Genomic DNA, 16,045 nt, shown 5'->3' with positions numbered 1-16,045 from the left:
AAGATTCTAAAACCTCCAGATGGGTTGCTGGAGCAAATAAATCCTGAAATGCAGAGGTACTAGCCTTTTAAGAATATCAACTAGTTCCATCCCCTTATCCCATATTATCAACAGCACCTTCCAACATGAAAAGGTTAGAATGGCCATGGCCCAAATACCCTTAAAGAATGAGAGAAAGATCAAAGGGATGGTGGAGTTATATAGAGAAGGCTGGGTTTAACAAATGAGTATGAGTGCTGAATCAGTATACTGATATTTCTTTTAGTCTCCAGAACCTTAGAGCAGCTAGAAATGAAAACCTAAAATTGTGGAATTGTAACCCATACCAAACTCTGAAATCTATAACTAATTGTTCCAATGTACTTTGAAATTTATTGCTTTTTTGTAGTATGTTTTTCTTCAGAAAGAAGAAAAAAGAGAATTTTTTTCAAATGAATTTTTTAACAAATAAATATGACTGTTGAATCAATATATTGATATTTCTTTTGGTCTCCAGTGTCTTAGAGCAGCTAGAAGAAAAAATGAAAAATCATGGAACTGTAACCCATACAAAATTTAAAATCTATTGTATAACTACTTGTTAAAATTACTTGGAAATTTATTGCTTTTTGTACATATGTTATTTAAAATTAAATATAGAATTACAAAGGCTTTGCATGAATAAAAGCAAAATATCTGATTAATAATATTTTTATATCAATTACATGTTAAAATAATATTTTGAATACGTTGGGTTAAATTAAATATATAATTAAAATTTAAGAAAGAAGCACCACCTGACCTTGTATCTAGGAATCAATTAATTTCTCAATCTTTGAAACTTAGGTAATTTTTGTTGTGATCTGCTCATTCAATTGGGGGTAAAGGACATTGATTTCACTTTCTTGTCCCCACAGACAATATAAGATGACTTGCTTTTATTCCTTTCTGTCATACTAATTCTGTTATTAGTCTACTGCTACAATTGCCAGTTTTTAATAAAATCAGTCACTAACTGGTAGTTACAGATTTTTTTTCCATTGGTATATATGATACAAAAATCTAGAAGCAAAGAAGAAAGAAGTAATAAGTTAGAAAACAAATTATTTGTTTCATCAATAAAAAATCAGTGAGTTTTCTTCAACTCTGGGAATCAGCATTTGTGCGTGTGCCAACCCACCAGGCTTATTTCCCTAATATGTCAAACTTAGTTAGTAAATGTGCATCTATGTCATTATTTCTGACCAGTGAAGACAAGTAAAAAGAGAGATCAGATTAAAAATTTTATATGACATAATTATAAAGCAAATTGCCAGATCCAAGATTGCCTACTGTCTCCCTGTAAGAGCCCCTTTTGCCATTCGGGTGATTGAAAATATGTACCTAATTGGTTTGTTTCTTCCTCATGTATGGAAGGATAGCAAACCATCGTTATAGAAGAAATTAGAAGGAATGAGAATATCATTTGAATTAGAGTCCATGGAAATCCTAGTGGATTTTTGGTAAGTTCTTATATTTTTATTGTTGCTGCCTGTTTCCTTGTGGATTAATTGGCAGGTCTACCTCCTTTCCTCCATTCACCTGCTGTTAGGTTTTGGAGGACCCCAATGGGTATCTCCAAACCTTTAATTCAAATTTGTAAGTTAATTTACATTTCCAAAAACTATCTGTTGTGGGCTTGGGGAGAGCACAGAAGAAAGTGTGAGAGGAAAATGAAACAGGTTCTAACAGGAGAGGTGATAATGCTCCTGCCTGCTAGAAATCTCTAGAAGTACATATCATGGTCATAGTCATCTCGGATCTCAGGACTGACTTGTGGCCCTTGGTCAACTCATTGGAGATTTTGTTCAAAGGATAAACATTACGTGATGCAAATGCATCGTATCATGTTAAAACGAATCTTCAAAATACAACTGACCATTTATCACTGTATCTTGACATTCAAGATACATGTGGGGTAGGTTGCTTAATTAATCATCTGTGATGCAGTATATCTCAAAGTAAGGTCTGTGAGCCTCTAACATCAGAATTCCCTGGTCTGTGTGGGGCTAAAATGCAGATGCCTTGGCCATATCCCAGACCTACTATATCAGAATCTTGTGGAATAGTCTGGTGCCCAGGGATCTGCAATTTTAACAAATTCCCTGGGTGATTCTTACACTCAAGTGTGAAACCACCATGCTAACAAGTTGGAAATGATTAATCTCTAACTACCCTGCTGAAAATAGCAAGGTAGACCTGCACAACTTTGTTAGTAGGACAAATAATGCATTAATATACAAATAATGCATTAATCAAGAAAATTAGCTTGACCTATATAACAGCATGATATGCCTTCTGATAAATAATTCTTATGGTAATTTCATGTGAATATCTTCTTTCTAAATTTCTGTTCCTGAATATATTTTCAAAGATCGTGAAACCTCAAAGGATTTGTGGTATTTCTGCCTATTTTTAGCTGCTATTTAATTAAAGTAATAGATAAAATCATTTTATTTGCTTCTTAATGTTCTGAAAGTGCATACTGGTCTAGTTTAATTTACTATCTAGTAGAAATATATTGTATAATAATGTCATTGAATATAAACCACTTCCTCCCCCACTTAAAAAAAGAAAAGAAAAGAAGACCTTCACACTATAAATTATTTTAAAACCAACTCTGTCATTTGATGGGAAAGTCAGTGGTCATACATCTCTAGTTCATTTTTTAATCTATTAAAGGACATCAATATTTTCAATATTTTGATTTATTCTTTTATTAGTAATCTCACAAGCAATGTGTTTCATTGAGATAAGAATTCTGGAACAAGGTGAAATTTTTCTGAGTTTTCTTAGTTTATTATTATTATTATACATTTCATGTGTATGTGTAAAAGGATCTTCCCAGAGCTGTTTCCTCTGGTTCCCACTTTACCATTCTCTCTTCTGTTACAAAGTTCCCTTTATAAATAAATTTCTCGTTGAAGAAAAATATTTTACATTTCACAGGTTTTTTTAAATAAATACATAAGATTACATAGAATGTATGTTCTATCAACCACATAGTATCTGTAATGTAACAAATCATGACATGTTGAACTAAGGATGAAAGCAAACATATATACATATATATATATAGTGATTTGCATTTTATAGTATTTTGTATAATCTCATCTGATTGTCACATTGATATTCTACTCTAAAGACAACATTCTTTCTCAAATGCCAATCTGATCATTTCACTATAATGTGTGAGGTTTTAATGACTTCACAATGCCTTCAGAATAAAATTACAACTCCTCAGCATGGCGAACCTTCTTTTCTATTCTGATTCTATTTCAGGCCAATCAAGCTGCATATAGTTTCCTGGTTACCACACAAATAGCTTTGCTTGGAGTATTTATTTATGCAGGTCCCTTTGGGTATAACACCCTTCCCAACGTAGGACTCCCAGTTCATATCCCAGATTCACTTGATAAGTATCTTATCAAGACTCAGCTCAAGTGTCACATTTTTCATGCCGTCTGTCCTACCTCTCTCTTCTGATGAGATATCTTTCTACTCCACCTCCTGCCAAGTAGAAATGACCTCTCTTTTCTTCACACTGTGAGCAGGACAGGTTTACTGTACTGTTCAATATTTTTTACATGTTTTTTTTTAATTGTGAAATATATACATAAATAAACAAAGAAAAGAAAGGAAAAGCAATAATTTTCAAAGTGCACTTTAACACGTAGTTACAGAATAGATTTCAGAGTTTGTTACAGGTTACCATTCCACTATTTCAGATTTTTCCTTCTAGCTGTTCAAAAACATTAGAGGCTAGCAGAAGTATCAGTATAGTGATTCAGCAGTCATACGCATTTGTTAAATTCTATTTTCACTGTTATACCTCCTCCTGCTCCTTTGACCCTTCTCCCAAACTACAGGATCTTTAGGCAGTGTCCATTCTGATTTTTTCATGTTGAGAAGGGGTGTCGACACTAAAGAATAGGGGGACGTAATTGGCTGATAATCTTGGAGAGGCTGGTCCCCCTGGGTTTCAGGATTTATCTGGCCTAGGAACCCTCTGGAAGTTATACGTTCCAGGAAAGCAAACTCAGTGCATGGAATTTTTGTAGAGTCTCAGTTTGAGCCCTAGGTGTTCTTAAGAGTTGACAGAGTGATGTTGGTTGGGATTTGGCAAACCATGGCAATTAGCCCTAACTAAATAAAGCTTGCATAAGAGTAGCCTCTTAACTCTATTTGATCTCACTTAGCCACTGATGCCTTATTTTAATACACTTCCTTTCTCTGTTTTGGCCAGGAAGACGTTATCAATCCCATGGTGCCAGGGCCAGACTCATGCCCCAAGTTGTCAGGGAGACTTTCACCCCTGAATGCCATGTCCCACATAACAGGGAGGGTAACGCTTTTCCTTGCAGAGTTGGGCTTACAGAGAGGTCACATTTGAGCAACAAACAAGGTTTCCTGGAAGTAACTCTTAGGCCTCGTTATAGGTAGTCTTAGCTTCTCCACTGCAGAAACAAGTGTCATAAGGGCAAACCTCAAAAATCAAGGGCTTGGTCTATTTTCTTCAGAGTGCTCAATCCCAGAAGGTAAGTGGGATTTCCCAGATATGAAAGTTTAATAGTTCCGTATATATTTTCCCCCCTCCAGACCCTCAACGGGCTCTACAAATACTTTTTAATTATCAGCCCTCCACAGTCTGAGATGTATTTGGGTATTACATTAAGCTATACAGAATTACAAGTCCTTATTCTTGTTCTGGACTCCAGGAATTTGGGTTGTTTAAATTATCTATCTTGGCAGGTCATTTAGATAGTTCGTTACAGAAAATTTAGGTTCTAGACATAATAAATCTCTTTGCCTTTGATCTCATGCAGTAGGTGAAGGCCTGGAGTACATACACTATCATTTTTATACCATATTCTGATTTTCCTTAGTTCCAGCCAATTTGGCTCAATTTTTATCTCTAAGTGAGGCCTGATTCTTTTTTTGTTACCTTAACTGTTATTGTATATAGCTGTGCTAATTTGGGGGGCTGTAGCACTCCATTTCTGGGTCTTAGGCATCACAGAGTTACTCAAAGTTCCAGGGAAAAAACAGCTGATACACAAATAGCTCAGTATCTCAGAATCTAGAAATACATTTGCAACTTCAGATTAACTGTGGCCACTCCAAGGGCTTATAGTCTAGGTTCCAATTTTCTTATAAATATCTTCTGAAAGAGAATTTAGTATATTTATTCTTTTGTTTCTGGCTTGTTTTGCACAACACAGTATCCCCAACATTTATTTAATTTGCTGTGTGCCTCTCAACATCTTCCTTTTTTGTAGTCGAACATATTCCAACATATAAGTGTATCACAATTCGCTATTCTGCTTCTCAGTCACTGTACCCTTCTGCCCATTCCATCTACTGAGCATCATGGATAATGTCCAAAATAAACAAACCATATCTTAAAGTATCCTCACTTCGTTGTACCATCAGCAGCACTCTCAATTTTAGACAATTTTCAATGGTCCATTAAGATAAAGACTCGACAAACAACCTCACTAAATATCAAATCAAGACTGTCCCTTATCACTTGTCCCTCCATTCCCCCAATTAACTGCCCTTGGTAGTACTGTGGTACTATTGATGTCTTCCTGTTAACTATTGGCCATAGCATGCCATTTCAGTTTATTCTGACTCTTTGTCCAATATCAAACCTTTGAAATAGTTCATGCAAGAATTTGTTTATAATTGTAGAATTAATCACTGGGATACCTGGCACTATACATCCCCTTTCAATCATTTTCACCTTCAACATGGCAATGTTACTTATAAACCCAGTAACTCGTTACCATCACTTCTATGCAATCCCTTGTATTTAAGTTTCACATCATTGGGTAGCCTTTCTGCCATTTCTAGCTTCTGTGTACCTCAAGGTCTGCTGTATTTTACAGTATAACCTCTGAGATTCCCCTTTACCAGAGTCATAGTAGTGAAATCATACAGTATCTGCCCTTTTGTATCTGAATTATTTCACTCAGCATTATGTTCTCAAGGTTCATCCATGTCATATGCTTTGGGATCTCCTTCGTCTTGCTGCTGCATAATATTCCATCATAAGTATATGCCACATTTTGTTTAATCACTGGTCTGTTGATGAGCACTTAGATCATTTTCATCTTTTGGCAATTGTGATTTGTGCCATTATGAAAATCACTGTGCAAATATCTGCTCATTTCACTGCTTTCAGCACTGCCTTTGCTACACTCCATGAGTTCTGATATATTGTATCTTCATTATCATTCATCTCCAAATATTTACTGATTTCTCTAACAATTTCTTCTTTGACCACTGATTATTTAAGAGTGTGTTTTTTTAGTCTGCATTTATTTGTGAAAGCTCTGGTTCTTTGGTGATTATTGATCTCCGGCTTCATTCCACTGTGGTCAAAGAAAGTGCTTTGGATAAATTCAATGTTTTTAAATTTATAAAGAGTTATTTCATGTGCCAGCTATGATCTATCCTGGAGAACATTCCATTTGCACTAGAGAAGAATGTATATCCTGGTGTTTTGGGGTATAATAATCTATATATGTCTACTAGGTCTAATTCATTTATCACATTGTTTAGGTTCTCTATTTCCTTGTTGATCCTCTGTCTGGTTATTCTATCTATAGTGGAGAGTGTTGTATTTCAGTCTCCCAGGATTTTGTCGCATACTCTGAAGCTCCCTTCAGTTTTGCCAATGTTTCCCTCGTGCTTTGGAGTTCCTTGACTGGTAGCATAAACATTTATGATTGTTATTTCTTCTTGGTGAATTGTCCCTTTAATTAATACGTAATATCTTTCTTTTTCTCTTATGACATCTTTATATCTAAAGTCTATTTTATCTGATATTATTATACCTACTCCTGCTTTCTTTTGGTTACAACCTGCATAAATACCTGGCACTATACATCCCCTTTCAATCATTTTTACCTTTTTTTTTTTTTTTTTTTAGAATAACAAAAAATATTTTACTAAAACATAAGATTTACAGAAGTTTCCAGACAAGCCATACAAAATGGTCACAAGCTTCATTTTTGAAGGGAGGATTCTATACTTGACAGCAAAGTCACAATGTTATTAGTGAGGACTTTGATGTTTGTTTAATGTTCCCATTTTGGTTCAAACAATCAAGCTTGTCCATCTACAGCATCTAAATAAAGTTAGACTTGGCTAGAGGGTATATTCTAAAGAACAACTGGTTAGCCGCTTTTAACCAACACATTTAATTAGATCACCACAAAAGGCGTGGGGGGGGGGAAGGAACTTATAAAATAATAAAACTATCTCCCTCCTCAAAAATAAAAATAAAGAAAAACACCCACACCCCTGCAGCTAACCCTGACAACTACCTTCATTCACAGTGCTTTATAATTAAACCATGATGGGGGAAAGAATAAAAGCAGGAGAGGGGCCACTGCTTTTAAACGTTTCACAACAATCCAGATGATACTTCTAGCCTCTGCTCATGCTTTACAACAGTGAATCAGGACAAGACATAGATTTGCTAATGTGCATTTAATCACCAAAGGATTGAAGATGTCTGGGCTTTTATTCTGTAATGTTTCTAAGACTGTGTCCATTAAATGCAAACAAAAAAGGAAGAAGTCTCGGCAGAACAGGAGAAGTGATGCACACTTGATGATCAGATCGATTTAAATATTATTCATGGCATATAGCCTAGTCCATGCTCTAGCTGTTTCTATGGCTTGGGCTTCGTTGGTCTTCCATTGCTCCGCTACATCATTTGCTAATGGATCATCTGGATTGGGAGCACTTAACAAAGCCTGGATCGATAGCAGAACTGTGCGGATCTGCAGTGCTGGGGACCACTTATCTTTCAAAATATCTAAACATATTCTTCCCAACTTGTCTACATTAGGGTGATAAATTTTGGTCATGAAACGTACTTTAGCGGCTGCCATTGGGTATTCTTCTGGAAGGAATAGTTCAAGTTTAAAAGTCCCTCCCTCAAAGGGGGAATCTTGGGGGCCAGCAATGACCACGTGAAAATAACGGGCGTTGCTCTCATCTGGTTCTGCTTTAATACCAGGAACTGGTTCTGCCAGCAAACGCTGGGTTTCCTTGATAATCCTGCGGGGCAGCCCGGCCATCTTGTCAGATCCCGAGTTCGGCCTCTGGTCTGGTCTCCGGCTCAGCTCGCCTCCTCATTTTTACCTTTAACATGGCAATGTTACTTACAAACCCACTAATTCTATCCAATTCCTTGTATTTAAGTTTCACATCATTGGGTAGCCTTTCTGCCATTTCTAGCTTCTGTGTACCTCAAGGTCTGCTGTATTTTACAGTATAACCTCTGAGATTCCCTTTTACCAGAGTCATAGTAGTGAAATCATACAGTATCTGCCATCCTTTTCACTTTTGAACTACTTGTGTCCTTGGGTCTAAGATGTGTCTCTTGTACACAGCATATAGATTCTGTCAATCTGTATCTTTTAATTGGTGAGTGTGGTCCACTAACATTTAAAGTTCTTACTGTAAAAGCAGTTCTTGACTCTACCATTTTATCCTTTAGTTTTTATTTTTCAGATCTATATATTCTTTTCCCTACCTCTCTTTTTATCCTTTATGCCCTCCTCCAGACCTCCTTCTCCTGTCTTTTTTTTTTTTTTATTTTTTTATGAGCTGACAACACTGCCTTTAGTACTCCTGGTAAGGCAAGTCTCTTGCTGACTAGTTCTTTCAGTCTTTGTTTGTCTTTGAAGATTTTAATCTCTCCATCAATTCTGAAGGACAATTTGGCTGGATAAAGAATTTTTTCTTAGCTGGAAGCCTTTCTTTTTCATGATCTTAAATATATCATACCACTGCCTTCTTGCCTCCATGGTGCCTGTTGAGTAGTCCTAACTCAGTCTTATGCTTTCTCTCTTATATGTAGTAGTTTTTTTCTCATGCTGCTTTCAGGATTTTCTGCTTCTCTTACACATCTGACAATTTGATTAGTATGTGTCCTGGAGTAGGCCTATTTAAATGATTCTATTTGGGTTTTTTTGGCCTCTTTGATTTGCATATTTGTCTTTTATAAGGGTTGGGAGGTGTTCCCCAATTATATCTTCAACTAACCTTCTCAGCCCTTTTCACTTTCTGGAACACCAATGATTCTTATATTTGAGCACTCTTTTGTTGTCCATCCTTTCCCTAAGTTCCTACTCCATTATTTCCATCTTTCTTGCCATTTGCTCTTTTGTGCATTCTTGTTCAATTGTTTTGTCTTCTAGCTTATTTATTCTCCTTCTACTTCTTTGAATCTGCTATCACATGTCTCTAGTATATTTCTATGTACTACTGTATACAGTAGTATCTACTGCATCTTTCTTTTCTGTGAGATCTGCCATTTTTCTATTTAATCTTTCAGATTCTTCTTTATGCTCTTCTAGTGTCTTCCTGATATCCTTTATTTCTTTACAAATATCATTGGTTAATTGTTCTGTATTCTGTGTCCCCTCTGATGTTTTGATTTGGCCATTTGGCTAGATATTCAAATGCTTTGTGATTTTCTGTTGTGTTTGGAGCATTTGATTATTTCAATTAGGCTATTTTGCAAACTGGTTTATTTTACTCATCTAAAGTTTTATATTTACTTGGTTTTGCATTGAAGGTTCCCTTTTGCACTTGGTTTGTCAGTAATTCCCCATCAAAGCAAGGCCCAGCTCTCATGTAGGGGGTACAATTCTACTTGAGGGTCTATTAAAAGCTAAGCAGGGGTGCATAGGTTGTTTAGTCACAGAACACCTGCCCACCATATGGGAGATGTGGGCTCAAATCCTGGCTCATGACCCAAAAAGAAAAAAATTAATAATAATAAAATAAAATAAAAAAATTTTTAATCCACACCTCAGCAGTACTAAGCCCTGAATTCAGAAGAAGACACTCCAGGATATATTTGGAATGAACTCAGACTGGTGCCTACAGATGGTTTAACAAACAAATATGATTGCTAAATCATTAAAATGACATTTCTTTTGGTCTCTAGTATCTTAGAGTGGCTAGAAGTAAAAACCAAAAATTGTGGGATTGTAAACCCAGTTCTGAAACCTGATCTACAACTAATTGTTGTGCTGTGCTTTGAAATTTATTGTTTTGCATATATGTTAGTTTTCACAAAAAAGAAAAAACATATAAAATCTTTAAAAATTAAAAATAATAAATAATTATTTATATAGAAAAAATATTTTTAAAAAAACCTAAGCAGATAGGGAATTTGCCAGACTGCACTTACATCTTTTTCCCAGCATGTGGCATTCCTGAGGCACCTCCTACCCTCAGGCCTCCCTGCCCCCATCCTGCAAGACTGCAGTGGTGGCTGGGAAGATGGTATGCATGACAAGGGGGCAGCTGCTGGCTTGCAGCAGTAGGATGGGGGAACCTATCACAGCACCTAGGGGAGCAGCTGATCTGTAGTGCCTGGTACCAAGCAGATTCACGATCATCTGTGCCTAACGGGATGATTGTTTGCAGCATCCAAGGGCATAGCTTTTCATATAGCCAGGCTCTGGGCTCCCTACCTGCACTATTTCATGTTAATGTTTTTCTCTCTTTCCAGACTATGGACATTTCAAAAGGTAGAGTCTGAGCCTCGCTTAACTCTGGTATATCTTCAGTGACTAGTACTTAGTAAATGTATACTGAATTAATAAATTAATAAATGGATGGATAGAGCAGGAGAGATATTAATTTTCTTCCAAGTTTTAGACTGGTCATGGGAGCTGCCAAAGATCACAGTATTTGGGGGACTAAAATTCAATGCCAGATCCTTAGGAGAGGGAATTCTAAATTTCCTTCTAAATTTAAAATGCCAATATTAAAAACAGTCACAAAAGGACAGTAATACAGTTATTTAAATTATTAAGTTGATCTTTGAAAATAGATGGATAAAACTAATCTGATTCCTTCAACACTCTAAATTGGATTTCTGTTTCCTGATGTTCCCACTATGTCTCATTTATGAAATTTTTCATTAAAATTAAGGCAGGGCGCCACACGATTTTGTAATAAAATACTAATCTTAATATCATCCATAGCGAAGGAGTTATAAAAATTTGCAAATTCTGCCTTTAAGGTATATCTCACAATGATTTTGTCCCATCCATTCTCCCTTCTACCATCCCAGTGGTAGCGAAAATAGGATGGCTGTTGAACCCACAAAGGCCTGCATTGCATTGCATTCTTAATATGGTCTCCTACCTATTTATGAGAACTTCTTTCACATCACCTCATCTATATGAGCCTCAGCTTGCTTCCCAGCATTGTACCCAGTTCATAGCATTGCTATGAGGATTAAGTAAGGTAACACATGCTCAATGCCTAGCATATATTAGGTGCAAACCTGTCACCTCTTTCCTTACTTAAATTCAGTTCATTTAAAAAATAATAGATACTTGTATTTTTAGGATTCAATTAGATAAAGTCAAAAAGTAAGTCTTGCCTTTCTAAGCAACTAATATTTCTTGAAGGCAAAGGTCACATCTCAGTCATCGTTTCCAATGTCTCACATTCTAAAGAAATATTTCCTGATTACCAATCATTTTCATCAGGTATGTATATTTATAAAATACTTTTCAGCAACTTTCTCAGGTTGTCATTCACTGTAAACCTCAAATGAAGGAATGAGGAAAGGATCTTTGTGTAGAATTTCAGGTGGTCACTAAGAAGGTCAGATGACTGATATGGCCTTTGCATGCTATATCTTAATCAGTGGGACTCAGGCAGGGAACCAGAAACGAAGTTCATTTGGCCTCACATTATCTGGCTTGTAAATTGACTCCACATTCTTGATGAGTTCTGGAGAAATGAAGCTCTTAGATTAAGTTACACTGTCTTCTCAGAGTCTGCTATTAGAAGTCTCATATATAGCGTTTTTAAATTTTGATTTGCATATATTTGATTAAAACATAATTTTCCAAACAACTATGTATGTGTGCCCTCATATCCTAGACAATTGTTAATCTTTAGATTCAGGATGTCTGTGCCACCTCATACAAAAAAGGAAGAGTCTCCCATTTATTGAGTACCTAATATAGGACATGGGGCTTTATGTATATGCTTTCATTTGATTCTAACAATGACTGATAAGTTCATTACTGTCCCCATTTTACAAATTAAAAACATTGGTGCTTTGCACACTAAGGCGCAGAACTAGGATTGAAAGTGTGGTCTATCTGATTCCAAAGTTCCTACCCTTATAACAATACCAATGTTTTCCAATGAAGAAACAAAGGATAAGAATATGGAAACAATCTGGAATGATCTGCACAAACTTTGTAAGAACGAGGTCTATCAAAGGCACAAGTAGTATAAAATGTCACTGAACAAAACCATATATATGTACATATCACCAGAAAATTGGAATATATTATGTGATAGGGAGCTTATCAATTATTATAATAAAATTTTCTTTTTGGCAAGATCTACATTTAATCATAAAAATTTTTTTTAAATAAGTTTTAAACTGTTGAAGAAGGTCAAAGTATTTTAATCAATACTAGCTACATTAGACTAGCCAAGCTGTTCGCTATATAATTATATACGAGCACACTTTGAAAGGTCCCATTTTTCCCTTCACAATTCGGAGACATTAGGTGAACCGAGTTTCTGGGTGCTCAGGTCTTCTGGTCTTCAGGTTTCTAATTAACTCAACTGTTTAACTTTCCTGTATGGAAGTGAAAACTCAATGTATTTTACCAATAAACTGCCCAGTTCTGGGTTCTATAACATTAGAGATATGTGCAAAATTTTGTCTCATGGGCTAAGCAATGAGAATCTTAGGTTAGTAAATAAAACTCATGCACATTGGTTACTAAGTAAATGGGGGCTATTTTAGATCATCTGCCCTCCTTCACAAGAAATTTTCTGTCCTACGGGTCCCAGCTCACATCCCACTTTCCCCAAATAATAATCTTTCATTTTTGCCATCAGGAAGAATTTCCTAAGGTTTAACAAAAGTTGATTATTCTCTCTTTCTTGGATATGTTAAATGATGTTTTAATTGGTGGTGGGGAACATTCTGTTGTGAATATTTGATTCTCAGGTTTATACAGACTATAGAATACTATGAATATAGTTTAGATTCCCATTTTATTTGACTCCTGGAGAATCATGCATATGTTACACATCTCTTTAGTAGAGTTCACTAAAAATCCATGTTTCTGGAGATTCAGAGAGAGCAGAACGATGTAGCCATGAGATGCAGAGAGTCCACGAGCCAGCAACCTTTGGAGATGAAGAAGGAAAATGCCTCCCGGGGAGCTTCATGAAACAGGAAGCCAGGAAAGGAGAAGACGCTAGCAGATGATGCTGTGTTCGCCATGTGCTCTTCCAGCTGAGAGAGAAGCCCTGACTGTGTTCACCATGTGCCTTCTCACTTGAGAGAGAAACCCTGAATTTCACTGGCCTTCTTGAACCAAGCTGATCAAGCAGATCCCTGCAAATTCCTGGCCTGCAGAGAGTTTGCCCAGTGTGTGAAGAATGAATGGACCCAGGAAGCGGAATGTTGCTGCAGATCCGGGGACAAAAGCCAGGGGGGCCTGGACCACCTAGACCCAGGCCTCTCTATTCCCAAAGAGGAAAGTGGGGTCATCCAGAGAAAGGCAGTCATGCACAGGTAACCAGGAAAAGAAATTCTGAATTACTGACTGTAGGATATGAAGAATTTAATCATCACAGTTGGGAAGGAAATTAAAAACTGAAAATGTGAGACTTCCTGGAAGATGGCGGCTTAGTAAGACGCGCGGATCTTAGTTTCTTGTCCAGGACACCTACTAGGGGAGTAGAAACGATACAGAAAGCGCCAAAAGCCACAACAGAGATAAAAAAGACAGCGTACCCCATCCTGGAACGGCTGGCTGGCTGAGAGAAGCAGCTTGGGTGAGATCGCCGAGGCGCGCGGGCCTTACCGGGCGGGGTGGCAAGCGGCCGGAGTTACTCCCTTCCCCCTTCCCGGGCCGGCTGGGAGAATTGGAGAGGTGGTCCCCTGAAACCAAGGCGACTGGAGCCCACACCACGCGCAGCCCCCGGACCAACTGAGAGAATTGGATCGGAAACCCCCAGGCCGCGGAGAACGGTGACCCCGTGACTCCCGGGGAACGTGCACTCTCTCGGGCGGGCCGCTGCCGCTGGCGCCCTCCCGCCACGCTTGTTGCCCAGGGCCGACTAGGAAATTCGGACGGGCTCTTTCCCTGGCTGCGGCAACCAGCAACCCTCCCTGCGTTCGGACCCCGGGCCGGCTCAAGCCGCTTCGGCTAGCGAACCCCCAGGACGGCGAGAGTTTTCCAAAGTTTAAGGTCCCACAGCACCTTTTACTGGTGGGACCCGCAGACAAACGTGTGCCACGAGCGCCACCTACTGGGCAGGATAAGAAAAACAGAACCCAGAGATTTCACAGAAAAATATTACAACCTTGCTGGGTCCAACACCAAGAGAAATCTGAATAAATGCCCAGACGCCAGCAGCAGAAGATAACTGTCCACGCTCAAAAGACTGAGAATATGGCTCAGTCAAAGGAACAAACCAATAGCTCAAATGAGACACAAGAGCTGAGACAACTAATGCTGAATATACGAACAGAAATGGAAAACCTCTTCAAAAATGAAATCGATAAATTGAGGGAGGACATGAAGAGGACATGGGCTGAACATAAAGAAGAAATAGAAAAACTGAAAAAACAAATCACAGAACTTATGGAAGTGAAGGATAAAGTAGCAAACATAGAAAAAATAATGGATAGCTACAATGATAGATTTAAAGAGACAGAAGATAGAATTAGTGATTTGGAGGATGGAACATCTGAATTCCAAAAAGAAACAGAAACTATAGGGAAAAGAATGGAAAAATTTGAACAGGGTATCAGGGAACTCAAGGACAATATGAACCGCACAAATATACGTGTTGTGGGTGTCCCAGAAGGAGAAGAGAAGGGAAAAGGAGGAGAAAAACTAATGGAAGAAATTATCACTGAAAATTTCCCAACTCTTATGAAAGACCTAAAATTACAGATCCAAGAAGTGCAGCGCACCCCAAAGAGATTAGACCCAAATAGGCGTTCTCCAAGACACTTACTAGTTAGAATGTCAGAGGTCAAAGAGAAAGAGAAGATCTTGAAAGCAGCAAGAGAAAAACAATCCATTACATACAAGGGAAACCCAATAAGACTATGTGTAGATTTCTCAGCAGAAACCATGGAAGCTAGAAGACAGTGGGATGATATATTTAAAATACTAAAAGAGAAAAACTGCCAACCAAGACTCCTATATCCAGCAAAATTATCCTTCAAAAATGAGGGAGAAATTAAAACATTCTCAGACAAAAAGTCACTGAGAGAATTTGTGACCAAGAGACCAGCTCTGCAAGAAATACTAAAGGGAGCACTAGAGTCAGATACAAAAAGACAGAAGAGAGAGATATGGAAAAGAGTGTAGAAAGAAGGAAAATCAGATATGATATATATAATACAAAAGGCAAAATGTTAGAGGAAAATATTATCCAAACAGTAATAACACTAAATGTCAATGGACTGAATTCCCCAATCAAAAGACATAGATTGGCAGAATGGATTAAAAAACAGGATCCTTCTATATGCTGTCTACAGGAAACACATCTTAGACCCAAAGATAAACATAGGTTGAAAGTGAAAGGTTGGGAAAAGATATTTCATGCAAATAACAACCAGAAAAGAGCAGGAGTGGCTATACTAATATCCAACAAATTAGACTTCAAATGTAAAACAGTTAAAAGAGACAAAGAAGGACACTATATACTAATAAAAGGAACAATTAAACAAGAAGACATAACAATCATAAATATTTACGCACCGAATCAGAATGCCCCAAAATACGTGAGGAATATACTGCAAACACTGAAAAGGGAAATAGACTCATATACCATAATAGTTGGAGACTTCAACTCACCACTCTCATCAAGGGACAGAACATCTAGACAGAGGATCAACAAAGAAATAGAGAATCTGAATATTACTATAAATGAACTAGACTTAATAGACATTTATAGGACATTACATCCCACAACAGCA

General features: G+C 37.4%; 2 pseudogenes across 1 annotated transcript in view; both read right to left on the bottom strand.

Moving 5' to 3' along the window:
* LOC143663398 (negative elongation factor D pseudogene) overlaps positions 1 to 16,045 on the bottom strand; it is a 47,528-nt pseudogene that overhangs the window by 16,431 nt on the left and 15,052 nt on the right. The window lies entirely within an intron of this gene.
* LOC143663630 (ubiquitin-conjugating enzyme E2 N pseudogene) lies at positions 7,534 to 8,161 on the bottom strand (annotated as a pseudogene).

The sequence above is a fragment of the Tamandua tetradactyla genome, chromosome 19, assembly GCF_023851605.1.
Source record: "Tamandua tetradactyla isolate mTamTet1 chromosome 19, mTamTet1.pri, whole genome shotgun sequence".
Taxonomy (NCBI): domain Eukaryota; kingdom Metazoa; phylum Chordata; class Mammalia; order Pilosa; family Myrmecophagidae; genus Tamandua; species Tamandua tetradactyla.
This window is presented reverse-complemented; position numbering and strand designations above follow the sequence as displayed.